The sequence below is a fragment of the Carassius auratus genome, unplaced genomic scaffold (assembly GCF_003368295.1).
Source record: "Carassius auratus strain Wakin unplaced genomic scaffold, ASM336829v1 scaf_tig00027510, whole genome shotgun sequence".
Lineage (NCBI taxonomy): Eukaryota > Metazoa > Chordata > Actinopteri > Cypriniformes > Cyprinidae > Carassius > Carassius auratus.
Genome location: NW_020525599.1, coordinates 1,905 through 13,292, shown reverse-complemented (window position 1 = coordinate 13,292; position 11,388 = coordinate 1,905). Strand labels below are relative to the sequence as shown.

The 11,388-nt window shown below is 36.8% G+C and overlaps 1 pseudogene; it reads left to right on the top strand.

The window, feature by feature from the left end:
- Positions 1-276: 276 nt before the first annotated feature.
- LOC113079236 (interleukin-1 receptor accessory protein-like 1-B) lies at positions 277-10,117 on the top strand (annotated as a pseudogene).
- The last annotated feature ends 1,271 nt before the right edge of the window (positions 10,118-11,388 follow it).

Here is an 11,388-nt window from a genome sequence, read left to right as displayed (position 1 = left end):
ACCTTGTTTGAGAAAAAAGTTTGCATAAGGAAAACGTAAGTTTGCTTGTGAAAAAATAGAGGAAACACTTCCCAAATGTACATGATTTTGAAATCACATTTATCGGATCAAATCAGAGAATCTCGTTTAGAGCACAAGTTCTTTGTGTATTTTTATTTTTGGATCCACAGCCATTTCATTTGTAGTTTTTTTTTGTTGTTGTTGTCCTTACTGTTGTTTGAGAAATGTAGCTTATTAGTGTGTTCAGCCAGTGATGAATGCTAGCTTTAGGAGTAGATGGTTGTTGCTGAACAGTTTTCCCCTTCTCTGCTCCATTACAGAACTATTCGGGCACACTTAGGAGAACAGGAGGTTCCATCTCGCTGACCATAGATGCTGTGGAGGAGAGTGACATGGGTAACTACTCCTGTTATGTGGAGAACGGCCATGGCAGACGACAAGCCAACATCCAGCTCAGCAAGAGGGGTAAGAGACACTGAAGAGCACTGAGCAGCACTTTCTAATCATGTCTGGTCTCCAGGTGACTCCTTTATTTCTATAGTGCTTTATACAGTACAGGTTGTGTCAATGCAGCTTCACAATGTTAAACAGGAAAATAGTGTGTAATTTACCAGCTGCTCTTAGTTTTGCTGAAAAATTTTCCAATATTATTGACCATATTATTTGAAAGTAATAAAGATGCACTTAAAAAAGTTAACAAAAGTAAATTTGAAAAGTAAAATTGTTGATTGTGAATGATGCTTCTTAACATCTTACTCCATGCTTAGCTGGATATTTATGCAACATTAAGATTCTTTCCCTTCTTAGAGACCTAGTTTCCTTTAGTTATATTTTTTATATTTTTACATAATAAATCGCTTCTCTTTTAAAATATGAACCTGAGAAGTGCTTTGATGGCAGACCGATCCTCTTCATTCTGTACATGAAAGAGATCACTCTTCACTTCACTGTTTATTTCATGCCTGCAGTGCTCTGTTAGTAAATACACATCCATATGGGCTGATTCTACTCTACTGCAACACGTGACACTTGACACTTGTTTTTCTTTTAAATCCAATGGGTTAGATAATAGAAATAGAAACATCCGTTTGCCTGAGAATAAATTTCCTGTTGAGCCCATATCTGAGGGTTATGCTTTTAATTACCAGTTACCTTCAGATCCAAAAACCTGTAAGAATCGATTAACACTTTGACAGTTCCTACCCAGCAGACACACTGAGAATTCAAGGAGTTGAAAAACGACACGACTCGACTCGACTGCAGATGCATCAATGAGGCCATTTCCTTTGACAAACATTGAATTAATCAGCTTTCATCCTTCATTCCAGAACATAGAACACATACACACAAAAGTAACCCTCATCTCTGCTCTCTGGCATGATCCAAAATGTCACCGCCGATGAGCAGAGCTGCTGATATAGACTTGACACAACACGAGAGCACAAGGTCATGAGTCTGTCAGGTCCACCGCCACATGAACTTTGTCCAGTTATACAGGATTCATCTTCATATGGTGCTGTGGCTTTTTCAGATTCTCAGCTCCCGTACTGACACAGAATAAGAACATCACAAATGCATTGATGGTGTTAAGCTTCATTTGGACAGATGTAATCAGACCCTGAATGCCTTGTTCCTCTAATGTCTAGTGGTAATGACCTGCACTTCAGTGGAGGACAGTTAACAGTATTTTCACTTCCTTGCTTTACTTAAGTACATTTTTCAAGTATCTTTACTTTATTGGAGTGTTTTTATTTAGAGAAACAAGAAATACATAATATTGTACTTCCTCCACTATTTTTTTTTTTTTTAATAATGTTGTTCCTCATTATTTTGAACAGGAAAAATCATCATTCGCTCCAACATGCGATACCGTATGGAGTGCCAAACTATATATATATATACTTTTATTTCCTTATGTATATTTATTTATTTTTTATTTTATTTATTTATACATTTATTTATTTACACATTTATGTATTTATTTCTATATTTAGTAGGGTAATGTGGCATGTGTTACCTCAGGAATATCAAGCCAGTGTAGGTGAGTTGCAAGCTTTGAGATCGCAGTGACACCTTGTGTTACATAAACAAAAAGAAGAAGTGTAGCCTACATGCAAAGTCATTTGAGCTCGACAAACTCTTCCTGTTTACTTTACAGCTTGCAGTGGTTCATACAGCTCCATTCGTTCACAATGAATAATAATTTTACTATAAATAATATTTACAGACAAGATAAATAAAAAATAAAAGTGGAAATAAATAAATTAGCTCATTCAAATACTGAGGTGCTAAATCATTCAGGGCTTAATAAGTAATAAGCAAGATTTTAAAAACTATACAATGTTTGATAGGGATTGAGGTCATAAACTCATTAATTAACGTTTCTGCATTTTTGACATTGAGACATATTTAGATATTTTTTTTTTACATAGAAACATGCAGTTTTACAAATGTGTCTTTCTAAGGAAAGTTTGCGATCAAATAGCACACCTAGGTTCCTAACTGATGAGAAGAATTGACAGAGCAACCATCAAGTCTTAGACAGTGTTCTAGGTTATTACAAGCAGAGTTTTTAGGTCCTATAATTAACACCTCTGTTTTTTTCAGAAATTAGCAGTAAGAAATTACTCGTCATCCAGTTTTTTATATTAACTATGCATTCCATTAGTTTTTCAAATTGGTGTGTTTCACCGGGCCGCGAAGAAATATAGAGCTGAGTATCATCAGCATAACAGTGAAAGCTAACACCATGTTTCCTGATGATATCTCCCAAGGGTAACATATAAAGCGTGAAGAGTAGCGGCCCTAGTACTGAGCCTTGAGGTACTCCATACTGCACTTGTGATCGATATGATACATCTTCATTCACTGCTACGAACTGATGCGGTCATATAAGTACGATTTAAACCATGCTAATGCACTTCCACTGATGCCAACAAAGTGTTCAAGTCTATGCAAAATAATGTTGTGGTCAATTGTGTCAAACACAGTACTAAGATCCAATAAAACTAATAGAGAGATACACCCACGATCAGATGATAAAGCAGATCATTTGTAACTCTAAGGAGAGCAGTCTCAGTACTATGATACGGTCTAAATCCTGACTGGAAATCCTCACATATAAAATTTTTAAGTATGTAAGTATGTATATCTCCCAAGGGTAACATGTAAAGCATGAAAAGTAATGTTTCAGTAAGTGTATGAAAAGCCGCCATACCCAGTTAAATAAAATAATAGCATATTATACAATTTAGAAATAAACATTATATCAGTATTCATTAAACTAAATACAATAATAATAATAAAAAAAACTATACTTTTGTACTTTCACTGGAGTTAAATTGAAAAGGAGTACTTAATACTTTTACTGGAATAATATTTTTATAGGGTATTTGCACTTTTATTCATTGTGTACCAGCCAATTGTTAGTGTGATCAATCTGTGCACTGGTAGGCACAGACTCAATGGAGCACAGAAAGGGTTTGCTCACTTTGGTGTTTGTTTGACAGGTTTAACACACACAGGATGGAAAGAACAATATCAGGAGTCCTAATCTGAGAGATAGACGTTTCACTCTAACCTGATCACATTGTTATTGACAGCGCGAGCGTTTGCTGATGTATGGCAGGTGTATTACTGTATAACTGTCTCTCTGTCTGTCTGTCTCTCAGCAGAACTCATGTATACGGTGGAGCTGGCTGGAGGTTTGGGAGCCATTCTGCTGATGTTGATATTTTTGGTGTCCCTTTATAAGTGTTACAGAATTGAACTCATGCTCTTCTACAGAAATCACTTTGGCAGTGAGGATGTGGATGGAGGTAAGGAATATTAGAAAGAAGTTTCCAACAATCTAGAGCACTGTAGTATTCATTATTAATATTATTTTCTTGAGCTGTTATGGTTGATCAGTTTCTCCTGCACAATACAGTAATTCGTGAAGAGGCACAAGGCATTAAAATGCTTTAGTGACCCAATGCTTGGTCAGCTTAAGAAATATATTTTCATCAACATTAACATATCCCTAGGATGTGTTGCTGGTTGGTTTTATGTCCCTTAGAGATATATATATATATATATATATATATATTATATATATATATATATATATATATATATATGGAATAAGAATACAGAAACAACTAATAAATAATCATATGTGTTTTAATACATTTTTAAATTTAAACTACTTTCACAATGACCATAAGAGCCAACACCTTTAGTAAGATGTTTATCCCTAATTCGTAGTTGCTTATATCAAATTTAGTTGATGTTCCAATGTTTTGATCTTCTCAGTTTTCTGATGCGAGTCTTGCTCTAGTGGGGCTATTCTTTAAGATTCATTACTTCTGCTTTCGGTTCAGTATATATATATATATATATAATATATATATATATATATATATATATAATAGTCAAGTCACCTTTATTTATATAGCGCTTTAAACAAAAAGGATTGCGTCAAAGCAGCTGAACAACATTAATTAGGAAATAATGTAAATAATGCAAAATGACAGTTAAAGGCAGTTCATCATTGAATTCAGTTTACATAGTATCTGTGCAACCATTTGCAATTAAGTCGATACACAATATCGCTCTAGATGAAGTGACCCCAACTAAGCAAGCCAGAGGCGACAGCGGCAAGGAACCGAAACTCCATCGGTGACAGAATGGAGAAAAAAACCTTGGAGAGAAACCAGGCTCAGTTGGGGGGCCAGTTCTCCTCTGACCAGACGAAACCAGTAGTTCAATTCCAGGCTGCAGCAAAGTCAGATTGTGCAGAAGAATCATCTGTTTCCTGTGGTCTTGTCCTGGTGCTCCTCTGAGACAAGGTCTTTACAGGGGATCTGTATCTGGGCTCTAGTTGTCCTGGTCTCCGCTGTCTTTCAGGGCAGTAGAGGTCCTTTCTAGGTGCTGATCCACCATCTGGTCTGGATACGTACTGGATCCGGGTGACTGCAGTGACCCTCTGATCTGGATACAGACTCGATCTGGTGACTACGGTGACCTCGGAACAAGAGAGAAACAGACTAATATTAGTGTAGATGCCATTCTTTTAATGATATAGCACTTGATAGCAAATGATTGCACAGATACTATTTAAACTGAACAGAGATGATGACATTACTGAATTCAATGATGAACTGCCTTTAACTGTCATGTTGCATTGTTGACATTATTTCCTAATGAATGTTGTTCAGTTGTTCTTTGACGCAATCCTTTTTGTTTAAAGCGCTATATAAATAAAGGTGACTTGACTTGATGACGATCAAAATAAAATTTCATTGTGCAATTCATGCTGGGTGCCACTACAAATCTCCCAGCATGCATTGCACAATTACATTTTATTTTCATTGTTACCCATGTTGAGATTCATAGGCTAAACATGGATGTCTTTGTTTAAGTCCTGCCACAGTTCAAAACTTAAGCATTGTGGCGTGATTTTTATTTTTGTTAATATTCACCATAATAGTTGCCTAAAGTGCTTTGGGTGTACAGCAATACACAATAAATACACAATTCATTTATTCATTGAAATTCATGTAATTTCTTATTTAAATGAAATGCAAGGATTCACAAACTTTTTTGCCATCTGATCATCTTTCACCTAATATATTTACTTGAAGAACCCCTGAGTTCTTAAAATAAATATTTTAATAATTATCTCATTTGCATGTTCACTGATGTTGGTTAATAGCCACATAACATAGAGGTAAACATAAAATATTTCATTTTGTTTGTTTGTTTGTTTTATTTTGATTGATGTTACAGTTTTTTACAGATGCTAGGACACGTTTCTCAATACTTAGGTCACTTTTGCAAAACTCTTCACACAGTGAGCACAACAGAAGTCTATGTGGGCTAAACTGAGGATCAATTATCATTGCTTTGGCACAAAATGCATTCAATGACTACATCTCTCAAATTTCATGAATTCTTTTTACACTCAGACACAACAACTGACAAAACTCTATGTACGCACAGGCCAATTTACACATGCTTACATACTGTTTCAAAACTGTTAAACTTATGTTCAAAACAATAACATAATACAAAAATGGATAAGACAGCAATTTGCTAAATTTCTACAGTAATATTTGAATGAAATATATTTTAAATCTTTTAAATTAAATGCTATAAAAACGATTGGACAATTAGTAGATTAGCATTACTATTGTATCACTACCAGTGGATGGTGTGTATACAAGTTCTTCTATTTTGGAATTACTCAGTGCATACAGTAAAAATAAAAATAAATAAACTACATAAAATATTTATGAATTCTGCATCATGTCTGATTCATTCCGGTAACATACATTGCAGTGAATTATAAACAGAGAGGTGTCCTTGTTTTACACAAGAAAACATTGTATAATGCTACATGTGTTTTTAAGGTCATTGTTTTGTGGGTGACAAAGTGTGTTTGTCGGCTGTCAACCTTGCTAGTGTTCTGGAAGAATGAGTTGATTTGAGACCTGAAGAAAGTGTTTTGATAGTTGTAGTGCATTTTGAATGTGAAATGAACTGCTTTGCCAAGCTGGAAAGTTGGTTAGGAAAACTGTGTGAAGAGTTTTGCGAAAGTGACCTAAGTATTGAGAAACGTGTCCTGGCATCTGTAAAAAACTGTATTTGAAAATGACTTACATTTTTTTTTAATGATTTAATTAATAAATAGCTTTGCATTAAGTTCACAAACCTTCGTTTGGGAAACCAAATGTAACAATGTACTGTTTAATGCACTTTATGTTGTTAATTACAAAGAATGGGCTATATTTTCTTACTCTTTGTATTTATATCAATATGGTACAAGATGATCCTATTAAATCATTGTGATAAATGAGTTAGTTCAGTAATCTAAAATTTGTCTGCTTGCATTACCTAAAATGTGTAATCTAATGTTTCATTGAGATTCTCTATTGTGTCTTTGTGTGTGTTTTTAAGAAAATAAAGACTACGATGCATACGTGTCCTACACTAAAGTGGATCCAGACCAGTGGAGTCAGGAAACCACAGAGGAGGAACGTTTTGCTTTGGAGATTCTGCCAGACGTTATGGAAAAGCATTATGGGTATAAACTCTTCATTCCTGACAGGGACTTGATCCCAACTGGAAGTAAGTTGCATTCATTGTAAGGTGTTTGTTTGTGTGTTGTGTTCTCGTGTGCAGTGCTGCATCTTCACCCTATTGAATGTTCTTTGGACATTTTCATCATTATTTTTTATTTCAAGTACCTTTTGTTGGATAAGCTTTTTGTTTGGCTTGTACATTTTTTCTAAATTCAAAGTAATTTTTATAAGAGTGCTTTGAGTAAAGTTTCTTGTACATAATTTGCTTATGTTTTCTTATTTTTCTCATTCGCTTGTATGTTTTTCGTTTGCTGGTCCAACACAACATGTATATCCGTCTTGACATTTTTTATTTGTTCATTTGCGTGTGTTTTGCTTACATTCATTCAAGTCTGTTGTCTGGGGACTGTTAGATTTTAATATGGGATGAGGTGCTCAAAATCAGGGCTAATAATACATTTATTTGTGTTTGTGTTCAGGAATTATCGGCTCTTCAATGAGCAGCTCAAGCCATGTTTGATGTTAATTACTTCACTGATGTGAGCAACAGCTAACACTGTTAGGTCTGTTAGCCCTGCAGCCACAAGTCCCATATTAAACTGGATAAACTGGTGATTGTAACTGAAAATCCTAAGGCAAAAAGTCACAGTTATGCCAGTTTCTATTGCGGAAGTCCTTGCTGTTTTGTTTCTGATTGACTTTCTGCTGAATTGGCTGTTCAGACTTTCAATGTTGAAATATTTATGTCTAGGTTTCAGCAATGATCATTTCCAGGATGACACAAGACTCCTTAGAGGTATTCTTCCGTGGCCTTTTCCAATTGTCAACAAATCTGACTCACACCTTTTTGCAGACTTCACCTTTGGTGAAAATTGGGATGTGGCGCTGAGTTAAACCGGGATTCAGGTTTGAGCAGAACACCATCATATGTTCTGAATGTAGAAAAGGATATGAAAAAATCGACTTGGATGAGTCTAAGAGAGATTTTGGGAGTTTCTGCTGTTAGAGAGCAAGTGATTTTGGATGGGTGGGGTTTGAACAGTGTTATTATGCTTTTCCTATTTGTTGTAAAGAAAGGCTTAAAAAAAGAGGCAGGGAAAAGATACAACATAACTCATATAGTGTGATTACTGCATTAAACAGTAAGACCTTATTGACTAGATCTGTTACTGTACTGGTGTAGTCGTCTAAAACAATTCCAGTTTTAATTCCAGTCCACATTTCACATGTCTCTCTTATCTTATGCCCTTGGGGTTCAGTTAAACGTGATTCGTTTTCTCAGCAGTGGTATGTTAGATCAATATATAAAACTTATATAAAACATAAAAGGTATAACCTGCCACAGGGTCTTATTCAGAGCAGGATTTGTGTTTGATATCTGTCCTGTTCCCCCATTCTGTGTTGTCAGTATGTTGTTCTGTCATTGACTCATTCTGCTGTTTTTATTTCACATCTTAAGGCTGGAATACACTGCACGACTTTTGAATTCTGAACAGATTTTAAAACGTTAGGCACCATACACATACTGACTTTGTAAACAGTCACGATGGAAAAACTGGCCATCATACACTAAACGACTGAGGGTCAGACACTCACAGGCTTTAGAGTCACACAGAAATGTTTATCTTGTTGCTAGGAGACATGTGACTAATTAAAACATTATGTGTTCTAAAATCAAATGCTAGATATCCTCCAACTAGACTATGAGACACAACACAATTTTCTGTGAAATCTGTTGAATCAAACCTGCAGACTGGCTCTGACTTATGGTGACTAGTGTTAACTTGTTCAAACTGTAAATCAGTGGAAAATCAGGACAAAAATCATGTAGTGTCTTCCAGCGTTTAGCAAGGTTCTTCAACAGATGTTTTTACTGCACACACAGTGCTATGCTGTGACTTTAAATCTGTTTTCATTCATAATTTGCTTGTAATTTTCAAATCACAAATAACTACAGAGAGTACAACAGCAAGTAACACATTCAATTAAGCGTCCAATTTTGAAGTAGATAGTATTCAAAATCCTTTTCAAAGCAAAACAGGGTGAATAAAAACTGATGTTTTTATTTTGAAAATGTGGAAACTGTTGACGCTCTGTTTATCTCTGTCTCTCAGCCTACATCGAGGATGTGGCTCGCTGCGTCGACCAGAGTAAACGTCTCATCATTGTCATGACACCCAACTACGTGGTGAGGCGCGGCTGGAGCATCTTTGAGCTGGAGACGCGGCTGCACAACATGCTGGTCCAACGGCGAGATCAAAGTCATCCTCATTGAATGTGCTGAACTGCGGGGAATTATGAACTACCAGGAAGTGGAGGCTCTCAAACACACCATCAAACTGTTGACGGTCATCAAGTGGCCGGGTCCCGAGAGCAGCAAGCTCAACTCCAAGTTCTGGAAGCATCTGCCAGTACGAAATGCCGTTTAAGCGGCCAGAACCCAAGCTGTCACATGAGCAGGTGCTGGATGTCAGCGAGCAAGGCCCGTTCGGAGAGCTGCAGACCGTCTCTGCCATTTCTATGGCTGCAGCCACCTCCACCGCCATGGCCACAGTGCATCCTGAGCTGCCCTCCACCTTCCACAACACGTACCACACACAGCTGCGGCAGAAGCACTACTACAGGAGCTACGAGTACGACATTCCCTCATCTGGCACCCTCCCGCCGCTGTCCTCACTTGGCAGCCAACACACCTACTGCAACATCCCCATGACACTGCTGAATGGCCAGCGAGTACAGGGGAAGCCGGGCCACCAGCAGCAGCAAGCCCTGGAGGAGCAGCACGTCAACAACGCCATGCTGCCACTGCTGCCCCGCGAGACCAGCATTTCAAGTGTGATCTGGTGACAGCATGGGGAATGGACATTTCTGTGAATGCTACTTATTAAGACCCTTAAAAACTGCTGCTGTTGACTTTGCACCGTGATTCACAGGGGTTCGAAACTGAAGGGATGTGATGAAGACAGATCAACGGGGAGGTTCATTCTCACAAACAGCTCATTCATACTCTCTCAAGGAATACAGGGTCTTGTACATATGTTTGCAGTTTCTTTGTAGCATTAGATTTTTTTTTTTTCAGTTTTGATCTTCTGTTTTCTTTTTCAAATGTCTGATTTGTCCTTACCCCTTATGAAACGACTGAGCAGAGACACCTGAGACAAAGTAAAGACTGACCTGTTGTGTTTTTCTCTTGACTTGTTTTCAAGTACAATACTTGTTTTGTAAGTCATTATAGAATTTGTGACGTTGTACTGTTCTATTTTATTTTATTTTATTTTTTGTAGTCAGTCAATGAGATTGTATCTGCTTTGAAGAAAAACACCATTATGCAAATACTCCTGAGGCCTGGAAGCTCTTCTTCTTGCTGAATAAACAACTGAGCAGATGATGTTCAAGAGGAAAAACTAGATGTTGTAACGATGCTCTAGTGTCTCTGCTTCTCTCTGTTTCTCTCTCTAAGCTCTTGAGACTTTCTGTTAGAAAAGAAAAGAAAAAAAGCTATCAGCTTGATAGTGAGAACTTAAGAAAAAAAATATTATTTTAAAAGAAAAAAAAATCTATTTTATAACAAAATGATTTTCTTGGAAAGACACAGTAGGTAATTTCATTCATGTCATTACTGGAAGCACTGGAGGGACATTTTGGCTCACCAGTTCAAATAATTGTATGTATGTATGTATGTATATATATATATATATATATATATATATATATATATATATTTTTTTTTTTTTTTTTTTTTCAAAGACATTTTACATCAGTAAAATCTCATGTCTCTAACATTTTAACTGCACATTGAAATCTATTATCCTCCACTGTAGTGCCTCCTGCTGCTCCACCACAAACACCATCCACAGGTTAAGAGCAGTACTGCATCACAGTTGCATTTTCTCACTGTTTCTTAGGTACTGCCATGACACCACTGCTCTACAGGTCATCCGTGTTTCTCGTTCTACTGTAGTGATCATAGAGGGGAAGGAGCTGACCTGAGGCAGCTTTTACCTCATTTTATACTAAGGCTGAGTCCTGTGTCAGTCACTCTGGTTAGCCTACATACACCTCTACTCTCATAGCTTAACGACAGATAAGCAGAGGCTCAAGTGAATGTCCGGTGTATTTATAGGAGGGTCAGTTATTCAGCCCTCACACATCCAGGCATTTATTCATGAAGCTGCCACATCGCACACAGCCAAGACGTTCAGTTTAGCATTAAAAAAGCCATGTTTTTTATTAGTCTCACTGTCAGTCTAATGAAGGTTTTACATCAATATCTTACAACTCGCATGTAAATTAAGTGAAACCAAAGCTGGCAATTAGCGATGCC